The sequence below is a fragment of the Neophocaena asiaeorientalis genome, unplaced genomic scaffold, assembly GCF_003031525.2.
Source record: "Neophocaena asiaeorientalis asiaeorientalis breed wild unplaced genomic scaffold, Neophocaena_asiaeorientalis_V1.1 scaffold91, whole genome shotgun sequence".
NCBI classification, from domain to species: Eukaryota; Metazoa; Chordata; class Mammalia; order Artiodactyla; family Phocoenidae; genus Neophocaena; species Neophocaena asiaeorientalis.
This window is the reverse complement of record NW_020173198.1, coordinates 5,758,606-5,771,551: the sequence shown is the minus strand read 5'-3', so window position 1 is coordinate 5,771,551 and position 12,946 is coordinate 5,758,606.

Genomic DNA, 12,946 nt, shown 5'->3' with positions numbered 1-12,946 from the left:
CACAGCCTCTAGGCGCACGGGATTCAGTAGTTGTGGCTCGTGGGCTCTAGAGCGCATGCTCAGTAGTTGTGGTGCAGGGCTTAGTTGCTCTGCGGCACGTGGGATCTTCCCGGACCAGGGCACGAACCCGTGTCCCCTGCATCGGCAGGCGGACTCTCAACCACTGCGCCACCAGGGAAGCCCCTCATATTAATTCTTAAAAGGTCTTTTTATAATAGAAAATTAGCCCACACTCTGTTATATATATTGTGAATATTTTTCCTAATTTGCAGTTTGTCTTTTGATTTTGTTTAGTATATGTATTTTTTTTGCCCCATGGAAATGAAAATTTTTTACCTATTAAAATTTACCAGTCTTTTCTCTTATCACTTCTCAGGTTGTGTCTTTCTTAAAAAGGTCTTCCCTTGTCCAATTTTTAGAAAGGTATAACCATCCAAGACTGTACCAGGAAGAAATGGAAAATATGAACAGACCAATCACAAGTAATGTAATTGAAACTGATCTAAAATCTTCCAACAAACAAAAGTTCAGGACCAGATGGCTTCACAGGTGAATTCTATCAAACATTTAAAGAAGAGCTAACACCCATCCTTCTCAAACTCTTCCAAAAAATTGCAGAGGAAGGAACACTCCCAAATTCATTCTATGAGGCTACCATCACGCTGATACCAAAACCAGACAAAGATACTACAAAAAAAGAAAATTACAGACCAATAACACTGATGAATATAGATGCAAAATCCTCAGCAAAATACAGACAACAAACAGAATCCAACAGCACATTAAAAGGATCATACACCATAAACAAGTGGGATTTATCACAGGGATGCAAGGATTCTTCAATATACGCAAATCAATCAATGTGATACACGATATTAACAAACTGAAGAACAAAAACCATATGATCGTCTCAATAGATACAGAAAAAGCTTTTGACAAAATTCTACACCCATTTATGGTAAAAACTCTCCAGAAAGTGGGCATAGAGGGAACCTAGCTCAACATAATAAAGGCCATATGTGACAATCCCACAGCAAACATCATTCTCAATGGTGAAAAAGTGAAAGCATTTCCTCTAAGATCAGGAACAAGACAAGGATATCCACTCTCACCACTATTATTCAACATAGTTTTGGAAGTCCTAGCCATGGCAATCAGAGAAGAAAAAGAAATAAAAGGAATACAAATTGGAAAAGCAGTAAAACTGTCACTGTTCACAGATGACATGATACTATACCTAGAGAATCCTAAAGATGCCACCAGAAAACTACTAGAGCTAATCAATGAATTTGGTAAAGTTGCAGGATACAAAATTAATGCACAGAAATCTCTTGCACTCCTATACACTAATGATGAAAAATCTGAAAGAGAAAGAGGCTTGGAGAGGAAGCTAGATCAAGAGAATTGGGAAATGCTCACAATGGTAGATTAGAATAAAGAGGAGGAGAGGGCACCCAATGAAGGAGTGTGTCTACAAAAAGAGCCCTCCAGTGAGGATAGATTTTAGAGGGCGTGTCTGAAAGATGGAAAGAAGGACATGCTACCAACGATAGGGATGAGGCAGGGCGTGAATTGCTAACAGGAAATTCTAAAGCAGTCTCAGAGTTGAAGCTATGAACAGCCAAGGACCACGAGGAGAACTCCATGGTTATGTCACAGCATGAAGAATGACAAGGGAGGGGAAGGCCCCCTGGTGCTGTTGTGTGGATGGAGGAAAGGGAAAGACCCCTCTGGAGCATCATGGAAGTCTAGTTGAAGATTCATGGTGTTAGGGAGTATTTGTTGAGCAAAGTCCCCTGGGAGCTGGGCATGGGTTCCAGAGCCTGGGGAGGAATTGGCATGGAACAGAATGGACAGGAAGAGATGCTTCTTTGGAATCTTCTGTGTTGCTATCAGGACTGGATTGAGATATTTAGTCATAAGTCACTATCCCCATATATAATAAAACCCGCAGCACTAAACCATAAAAATGCCTAGGACACATTTTTGCTCTCCCTCACATCCTCTTTAATTAATTTATTTATTTTTGTGGTATGCGGCTCTCTCACTGTTGTGGCCTCTCCCGTTGCGGAGCACAGGCTCCGGACGTGCAGGCTCAGCGGCCATGGCTCACGGGCCCAGCCACTCCGCGGTATGTGGGATCTTCCCAGACAGGGGCACGAACCCGTGTCCCCTGCATCGGCAGGCGGACTCTCAACCACTGCGCCACCAGGGAAGCCCCCCTCACATCCTCTTAGGTTCACTTTTTTACTACAGCCAGCACTGTGGCACCTAGCTGTGCCCAGTTGTAAACAGAGAGCATCTCACTTTAGTGATACTGTACGTGTCACTCTCTGTCCCAGGGCTTTTCTGCCACCTCCAGATGGTGCAAATGTAAGGACCTGCGCAACTATTCTGACTCAGTCATACACCTGGATGTGCAAGGGGCTGACCAGCCACAGAACAACCCTTGACAAACGAAGGATGGGAGCCACGGATGAATCACTCCTCTTGAGTCGGATATTCTGAGCAGCATCCCCCATGGCTCCTGCAAGGGACCCCTGCAGGACTAAGCCCTAGCTGCCCATGGTGGTAACCAGCTGAATAGCTTATGCCTAGGTGGCTCTCACTCCTCTGATTCACTTTTCTTCATCCTCCACCTCTTTGGAATCACTTTCCAAGTTAAACCCCTCTTTCAGGCTCTGCTCTTTTGAGGAACGGAGGCTGAAACAATAGTGTTGGAGAAGGTCATGGAGAGGACGCATGTGGCGGTTGACCCAGGCAGTGGGAGACTCCTCACCCCCACCCCATCCTTGGGATGTACACATTCGGCCCACTGTTCCCACAATGAGAGCTGTTCCAAGGACGCAGCCTTGAGAGAGCAGTGTGTTGTCAACACTGTCTGGGCTAGATATGTGACTGAACCCTGCTAAGGCCTCTACATAAACTTTTCAGATTCTAGCAGGTGGGTGCAGAGATCTATTCATCTTGCTACTGCCTAAGACAAGCCTCATATGAAAGTTTGTTTGCTTATTACCCTGGCCACCTACCAATCTGGAGTGGCTGCCTCTTTCTTCCGTCTCTCCTTGCCCTCCGTGTATGGGCATCAAGTTACAAACCAATAAGTAGATGTAAGGAATTCCACCAAAGTTTTCGTTCTTCCGTGACTATCTTAATGTCCCGGAGTCACTGATGCCGCTATTCACCAAGGTGCTTCAAGAAGGCAGGGAGAAAGATAGGCCCAGGAACCATTATAAACAGGGCAGGGAGAAAGCAAAATGAGGTTGAGGCCTAGTAAGAAATATGCAGACAGGATGGAGGGAAATGAGCAGACAGGCCAACCGTGAGTGTGGCAGAGTTAGGACACGTTACGAGGAGAATAACATTAGAAATAAAGCAGGAAAAATTCCCCATCCTTCATGGAACAGACCATGTTTGGAGCACTGTGTCTCACTTCCGGGCCCTCCACTCTGATAAAGGCAATGGAACTATGGCATGTTTCGACAAAAGGTCAACTAGATATTCAGGGGCTTGTTACTATAATGCAGAAGGAAGTAGGAAGGTTTTACCTGTAGAACTGCTAGGAGAGAGGGAGGGGTATGAGAGCTGTTTTCCAATGTGTGAAGGGTTGTCATATGGCAGAGGCAGTAGATTTATTCTCGGAGTGAAGAATATTATATGGAAGTTGGAGGGAGCCGGATTTAGCTCAACACAAGGAGAAACTCTTAAATCTGGAGCCTGCCTTCTGTCTTCCAGAGGATCTAGATGCCTGGGGTTCCCATGCATGGCATGGTTTCCAAACTAAGAAGAAGCAAAGGCAATGACATCAAAAGATCTTAACTTGGACTTCCCTGGTGGTGCAGTGGTTAGGAGTCCGCCTGCTAATGCAGGGGACACAGGTTCGATTCCTGGCCCAGGAAGATCCCACATGCCGCGGAGCAACAGAGCCCGTGCACCACAACTACTGAGCCTGCGCTCTAGAGCCCGTGAAGCACGACTACTGAGCCCGTGTGCCACAGCTACTTAAACCCGCACTCCTAGAGCCCGTGCTCCACAACAAGAGAAGCCACCACAATGAGAAGCCCGTGCACCGCAACGAAGAGTCGTCCCCGCTCGCCGCAACTAGAGAAAGCCCGCGTGCAGCAACGAAGACCCAACACAGCCAAAAATAAATAAATTAAAAAAAAAATCTTAACTTATCTCATTCCCTCCTTCCTTCCATTATTCCATCAAATTGCTGAGCACCTCTAATGTACAGGAAGGTCTTCCTTACAGAGAATTGAAAATCTGTTGGTAACTCACATCTTTTGTTCCTAGGCTCTTCTCATGGAAAGAAATAAAAGTCTCCAGTGTTGCTTTCTTCTGTCAGAGTCCTTGAAGTGTGGCTCGTGAAACTGAGCATGTCTGTGATAACTATCTCCACATCACGGCAGCAAGAGTCAATTGCATTCGTGCATGATTCAGGATACTTTCATTGTAAACAACGTAAATGGACTGTGGCTAACCTTAGAAAAAAATAATTAGATTTTTAAATAGCTGCAGGTAAAGCTAAAGGTCAGTCTTTGAGGCCAGGAATCAGGGAGGTTCTAAGTATCTGGGTAGTCAGAAAACATGTACCTATATGTGTACTTATCTATCTATCATACATCTATCTATCTATCTATCTATCTATCTATCTATCTATCTATCATCATCATCTATCTACCTACCTACCTATCTATCTATCTGTCTATCTAACATCTATCGCCTGCACTCGTAACCAGCATGTTGTAGAATCTTCCCCACAAGAAGCCAGCTCTACACTTTGCCTTAATTGAAACCTGGCTCTCTAAGGAGGTAATTTCTTCTTCCCCTCTCCATTACCACTGTGAGCAATTTTAGTGTCCTTACAGATCACTTTCCCAACACTTTGGATGACTGTTCTGTGATCTTCTCAACCAACGATCTTCTCCTCTACTCTCTCGTGGCCACACCAGGACTTGGGCATCAGCCAGAACGGCTCTATTTGAAAAGTGTTAAAAGGGACGCTTCCACCTACTGATCATAACTTCCCATCTTCCCACCTCTTCCACACCTTCATTTCCACTTAACCTATTTTTCAATCTCATCAATGCCACTGGTCCCTCAACCTCTTCTGGCTTCACTTTTTTCCCCAGCTGCAAGACTGTGGTCAGTCCAATGAACACCTCTCAGGCCAATAATCCCAATTCTTTTTTTTTTTTTTTTTTCAATAATCCCAATTCTTCCACACCTCTGTCTTTCTGGCCATCCATTTTCTCAGTTCCTATTCTCAGACTTTTCAGCATGACTGGAGAGGAATCATAGCATCATACTCTCTGGCTTCATGAAAAATTCTTAGTTTCCATCTGTTGTGGTTAATTTTATGTGCTCACTTGGCTGGGCTACAGAGTGCCCAGATATTTGGTCAAACATTATTATGGATGTGTCTGTGAAGATGTGTTTGGATGAGATTCACATTTGAATCAGTAGACTGAGTAAAGCAGATTGCCCTCCCCAGTTGTGTGGGTCTTGTCTAATCAGTTGAAGGCCTGAATAGAGCAAAAAGCCTGATTCTCACCTGCGTAAGAGGGAACTCCTCCTGCCTGATGGACTTTGAGCTGGGACATTGGATTTTCCCCACCTTCAGACTTTAACTGAAACATTGGCTCTCTCTGAGTGTAGAGTCTGCCCATCTTTGGACTGGAACTTACATCACCAGCTCTCCTCGTTCTCAGGCTTTCAGATTCAGAATGGAGCTACACCATCATCTTTACTGGGTGTCTAGCTTGCCTACTCAGCCTGCAATTTTGGGACTTTCCAGCCTCCATAATTGCATGAGCCAATTCCTTACAATAAATCTCTCTCTCTCTCTCTCTCTCTCTCTTTCTCTCTGTATACACACACACACACACACACACACACACACACACACACACACACACATATATACATATACACCTTATTATTTCTGTTTCTCTAGAGAACCCTAACACACCATCCTTAGCTTGACTTTTATGCTGGTCAAAATCTTTTTATAAATCTTTAGTTCTCTTTTCCACAACACAAGGCTTTACCACTTTCCTCAAGCCTCCACCTGATTGTGCCTCTTTATTCCCAAGTTTTGACTTTACTTCTAGAAAATATATAGGCCAACAAGCTAAAACAACCTCAACTTCTCCCTCCTCCCTTTTGAAACATCTATATTTTCCCAGTCCTTACCACTGTCACTGTGTTCCTCCAGGACAAGGATCCTCTCTAGTTTGCAAAGGTAAGTGCTTCATCTCTTCATCCATTGTATTTCCTCTCTTCTCCCCAGGAGCCTCGCTCCAGCAATTAATTCTCTGTCCTCTGAACTTTCATCCTTTCCCTGCCATTGCCTTCTTTCTCCCCATCTGATGACGTCTTTATCATCGAAAAATAAAACTCCTTTTCTTAGCACTACCTTTGCCGCAAATCATGATTGTATCACTCTCCATTCAAACGTCTAGAAAAGTACATATGGTATATATTTTAAAGATGTTTTTATTTTGAGGTAATTGTAAATGGACATGCAGATGTAAGAAATAATACAGAGAGATCCCATATGCCTTTGCCCAGTTTCCTTCAGTGGAAACACCCTGTATAACTGTAGCGCAATAGCACGTATAATCAACCGACCTATTCCGATTTCACCAGTGTTACATGTACTCGCGTGTGTGTGTGTTTAGTGTCATGTGATATATCACATGTTTAGGTTTTGTGACCACCACCATAGTCAAGATAAAGTACAATCTCATCACTACAAGGATCTCTCATGCTATCTTTTTATGGCCACACCACCTCCCTTCCTCCTTCTCCCTTCCTCTTGGAAACAACTAATATGTTTTCCATTTCTCTAATTTTGTCATTTCAAGAATGTTGTATAAATGGAAACATACAGTATGTAATTTTGGGGATTGGATTTTTTTTCCCTTAGAATAATTTTCTTGAGATCCATCCAAGTTGTTTATATCAATATTTCATTATTAAAAAATTTTTTTAGTAGTATTCCTATTCCATATAGATGTACTGTAGTTTTTTTTTAACCATTTGCTCACATTTGATTGTCTCCATTTTGGGGCTATTATAAAGTTTCTATGAATATTTGTGTACAGGTTTTTGTGTGAACATGAGGTTTTATTTATCTAGGACAAATATCTAAGGGTGCAGTGCAGTTGCTATGCCCATATGACAAGCATCTATTTACTTTTATCTATCATCTATCTATCTATCTATCTATCTACCTACCTGTCTATCTATCTACCTATCTATCTATCTACCTATCTAATCTATCTATCTATCTATCTATCTATCTACCTATCAATCATCTGTCTTTATATTTTATTGTGGTAAAAAAAACAGTACAGAAAATGTATCATCTTAACTATTTTTACGTGTGTAGTTCAGTAGTGCTAAGTATATTCACATCTGTTGTGCAGCATTTGTTCTCCAGAACTTTATCATCTTGCAAATCTGAAACTATATCCCTCAAACAACGACTCCACTTTCTCCCTCCCTCCTGGAACTTACATCACCAGCTCTCCCTCCAGTTCCTGGTAACTACTATCTACTTTCTATTTCTATGAATTTGACTACTTCTGGGTACCTCATATAAGCGGAATCATACAGTACTTGGCTTTTCCTGACTGGCTCATTTCACTTAGCATAATGTCCTCAGGTTTCATCCTTTTTTGTAGCATGTGTCAGAATTTCCTTCCTTTTTAAGGCTGAATAATACTCCATTGTATGTATCTACCACATTTTGTTTATCCACTCATCCACTGATGGACAGTTGTGTTGCTTCCACTTCCTGGCTCTTGTGAATACTGATGTTATTAATGTGAGTGTGCAAATATCTCTTTGAGACCCTGTTTTCACTTCTATTGGGTATATACTTAGAAGTGGGATTGCTGGATTATAAGGTAATTCTCTCTCTTTTTTTTTTTGCGATACGCAGGCCTCTCACTGTTGTGGCCTCTCCCGTTGCGGAGCACAGGCTCCGGACGCGCAGGCTCAGCGGCCATGGCTCACGGGCCCAGCCGCTCCGCGGCATGTGGGATCTTCCCGGACCGGGGCACGAACCCGTGTCCCCTGCATCAGCAGGCGGGCTCTCAACCACTGCGCCACCAGGGAAGCCCCGGTAATTCTCTTTTTAATTGTTTTGGGAAACTCCATGCTATTTTCCACAGCAGCTGCACTATTTTACAATCCGAACAACAATGTACAAGGGTTCCAATTTCTTCACATCACCACCAACGCTTGTTATTTTCTGTGTGTGTGTGTGTGTGTGTGTGTGTGTTTTAATAGCAGCCATCCTAATGGGTGTGAGGTAACAACTCATTGTGGTTTTGATTTGCATTTGTCTGTGATGTGAGCATTTTTTCATGTGCCTATTGGACATTTGTATATCATCTTTGGAGAAATGTCTATTCAAGTCCTTTGCCCATTTTAAAATAGGGTTATTTTATTATTTGTTGTAGAGTTGCAGTGTTTTTTTGTTTGTTTGTTTTGTTTTCTGTGGTAGAGTTGCAGTGTTTTTAAAAATATTTTCTGGATATGAATCCCTTGTCAAATATATGATTTGCAAATAACTTCTCTTACTCTGTACATTGCCTTTTTATTCTATTGGTTGTGCCCTTTGATGCACAAACTTTTTCAAATATGATGTAGTCCCAAGCACATTTAGTTTCGTAGGAAACTGCCATAGTATTTTCCAGAGTGACTGTACCATTTTGCATTCCCAGCAGCAATGTGTGAGTGATCTTGTTTCTCTGAATTCTTAACAGCGTTTGGTAGTAGCACTGTTTTTCAATTTTAGTCATTCTGATGAGTGTGTGGTAATATATTTTTGTGGTTTTAATTTGCATTTTCCTGATGGTTAATGATGTTGAACATATTTTCATGTGCTTATTTGTGATGTGAAATGGCTGTTCATGTCTTTTGCCCACTTTCTAATTTTTTTTTTATTGTTAAGTTTTCAGTTTTTAATATATTCTAGATACTCATCCTTTATGGGTTACAAATATTTTCTCCAGTCTGTAGCTTATCTTTTCATCCTCTTAACAAGGTCTTTTACAGAGAAAACTTTTTAAATTTTCATGATTTAACCTCCGATTTATCAATTTTTCCTTGCTTTTGGTGTCATGTCTAAAAACTCTGTTATACACTCCCTCATTCTTTCTTCTTTTAGAGAATCATCACTCTCCTTATTCCATAAAAATGTTTAATCTGTGTGGTTTGGTGAAATGGAAGCTAACGAGTGTATGGCCAATGAGAACACTCCATCTCCTTGCCCAGAGATGGTCAGGTCTCTCAAGCTCGACCATTCAGAGTCCCTCTTGAGACTTTCACAAGAGCCATTGGGAAGGATGCCCTCTACTTCTCCACGTGGAAAAAGATTTTTCTGAGAAGAAGACAAGCAGAACCAAGAAATGGAGAGAAAAGAAGACAGTGTTTCAGTTATGTAGTTTAAACCTCTGAACCCTAGTATGCCTGAAGCTAGCTACCTTTTGATGTTTCTATGATTGAAGAGCCACCAAATCAATTATAAGGGCCACCAAGTCTCCCCTCTCCCACCAAACTGGTTTAAATTGGGTTTATGTGGTACGTAATCAAAAGAGTCCTAGGTAATATAGCATTCTATGTTTATTATTCCTCTTTTCTCTTCTATATTTTACACTTTAATTGATAGTCTGTTTTTCACCATATCATGCCCCTGAAACTGCTCTTGCTAAGGTGACCAGTGACAAAAATTTTACAGTCTCGGTTCTTAACCTCTTTGCCATATTTGACATTAAGTAAATGTCCAATTTACTTGCTTCCTAATATTCCTATAATGTCTTTCTCCTTTTTCTTTAAGTCCTACCCATCAGAGACCATGACAGACATCATCACACAAGTTATATCTTTACATGGAGCTTAAACCTCCCCACATCCTTTCACATCCTCTACATTTTATACCCTCTCCTTAACTAGTTATGTGTGTATTTGGATTTTTGGACCCCAGAACTGAACTTTGCATGTAATTTTCTGGACTCTACATAATATTAAGGATGCTAAAGTTTGATTTTTGGGTAACTACCCATCACAGTTGGCTCGTATTAGGCATGCAATCAGCCAGGATTTCTTCACAGAAATTTTTTTATTTCCAGCCAACCTGGGATGTCTGGCTGTGGGCAAACCATTTTTTGTTGTCTGGGAAATATCACCCCCAACACCTATACTGATATGCAAAGATAATGTAATACCAACTCAACTATCTTAAACAGAAAGGAAAATTAATTATCTTACATCACCAGAACTTTCAAGGAAGCATCTCTGCAGGGTTAACAAAGTCATTGGTTCAACATCGTCATTGAGAATCGTTTTCATCTTCTCATTTGCCATCCTCCGGCTGGTACCTCTCATGGCCCCAAGATGACTAGAGTTCTAGGCATCACTGTGATAGGTTGCAAAAATAGCTACACTATTTTGTAGCTACTCCCATCAAGAGATATAGTCTACTTCTCCATCTCATTAGGGCTTAGTCATGTGACTTGCTCTGGCCAATGGGACAATAGTAAGGAGACACATGAAGACACTTGAAAAGTGCTTTGCACATTGGAGTTGTTGTTGTTTTCTCTTGCTGCACTTTGGAACCTGAGACACTATTTCGTAACCAGCTTGCTGATAGCATAGAAATGAGCCACTTCCCCCACCCCCCAGCTGACTCCCTCTAGACCAACCAGCTTGTCAATTGTCAGACATGTGAGTGAGGCTGTCCTGGACCATCCAGCCCCAGCTGAGGAAGCCCAGGCCACAAGAACCACCTGGCCAACCCACAGAATCATAAGAAATAATGAATGATTCTATATTAAGTCCCTAGATTTGGGGGTGGTTTGTTATGTAGCACAAGCTAATCGATACAATCACATACAGACACAACAGCATACATTAGGAGAGTGCCCATCTTGACACTGTATCTGTTTTTAGTGAAGAATATTTCCTTATGTATCATTGGCTAGAGCTGCATCTGTCTATTCCTAAAACCATCCCTTGCAAAGGGAATAGAATTACCATGATTGCCTTGGAAAAACACTGGAGTCATGCAGAGAGGAGTAGACTATCCTCCAAGTGGAGCTCTGCCAAAAAAAAAAAAAAAAAGAAGCCTTCTGTCTTTCTGGCAGAATGCTCCATGGAGGATGGCCAATTAGTGAAGGGGCAGTGGGTTTTCCGTAGGCATGCAATAGGCATCTACTATAGGTGGGCCCCGGAAATTGTGTTTTCTGATTCTCCTCATCATCCCCATCTCCAACTATGGCTCATTGGACTAGGGATGCACTGGGGCAGAAACTGTGTATTTGGAATTTAGACTATGTGATAGTGCCTGTGGGGGATGGGAAATGTATCAGGTACTTTAGGGGGCTGTGAGGAGGTTTTATGCTATGAATGGAGAGAGAGAGACAGAGACAGGGAATCTAGTTAATGTTTTTCCATTTTCTAGATCCAGTCTCTCCTGGGGCTTGGCTAGCTTTCTGCTCTTGGCTTCATGAAACACTTCTGTCATTCTTTAATACTAATTTCCCCTTCATTTGCTTGAGCTAGCCCTAATGAGCTTCTGTCGCTCACAATTAAAGTGTTTATTTTATTTTATTTTAATTTATTTATTTGGTTGCATTGGGTCTTTGTTGCTGCACGCAGGCCTTCTCTAGTTGCATGGAGTGGGGGCTACTCTTCATTGCGGTGCGCGGGCTTCTCATTGCAGTGGTGTCTCTTGTTGCAGAGCTCGGGTTTTAGGCGTGCGGGCTTCAGTAGTTGTGGCACGTGGGCCCCGTAGTTGTGACTTGCGGGCTCTAGAGTGCAGGCTCAGTAGTTGTGGCCACGCATGGGCTTAGTTGCTCCGTGGCATGTGGGATCTTCCTGGACCAGGGATCGAACCCATGTCCCCTGCATTGGCAGGCGGATTCTTAACCACTGCACCACCAGGGAAGTCCCCAATAAAAGTGTTTTTAACTCACTGTCCTTATGAAAAGATGCCAAACCTTACTCATGATAAGATAAATGCAAATGGAAATTACACTCAGATACCATTTAACACTTATCAGATTGGCAAAAAGAGAATGGTCTAAAGACTTTATTGGTAAGGATGTGGGGAAATAGGCACTGTTATCATGACTGGTGTGAGTGCAAAAGGTTGTAGCCCCCGTGGAGGGCAAGCTGGCACCATCCATCAACCTTGAAAATGCTCTTACCCTTTGACCTAGCGATCCTAGCTCTGGGATTTATTCTACAGATGCGCTGTGGTGGGGAGAACATGATGATTTGCAATAGTAAAAGTTTGGAAATACCAAAGTATTCACCCACTAGGGACTATTTAAACTATTCAGGTACATCCTTGCATGGAATACAATGCAGCTGTAAAAATTAATGAAATTCTCTATGCTCTAATATGGAAAGGTCTCCAGATAGATTGTTAAGTAAAACAAACAAAGTACGCAATATTGTACATAATATTGATACCTTTTGTGTCAGAAAGAAGAATATATAAGAAAATTTATTCTCATTTTTAAATATTTAGATGGGTAAATTTGATAAAGAAAGTATGGAAAGATGATCAAGAAACTAAGAAATGAATAAACGTGGTTATTTCTAGTGGGTGGAAAGAATGGCTGGGGTGGGAGTTCACTTCCCAATGACAATCATTTGATATCAGTCTGATTTTTGCAAATGGGAACACATTAACTGTTCTAAAACTGAGTATAAGTAAAAAGTCATTTTCCAATTAAAATATTCTATCATTCCACTGTATCCTGTTGTCTGAAGAATTCAGGGTGGTACAAAGAAAACACGCTAGGTTGATACCTTGCCACTTGTTTATAAAAACACCTAAACCTGGAATGTACTGACGAAAATCCAAAACCATACAAGGTGTGCAAGAAATATCCCTTTCACCAGATGGTTTCTCTGCTGC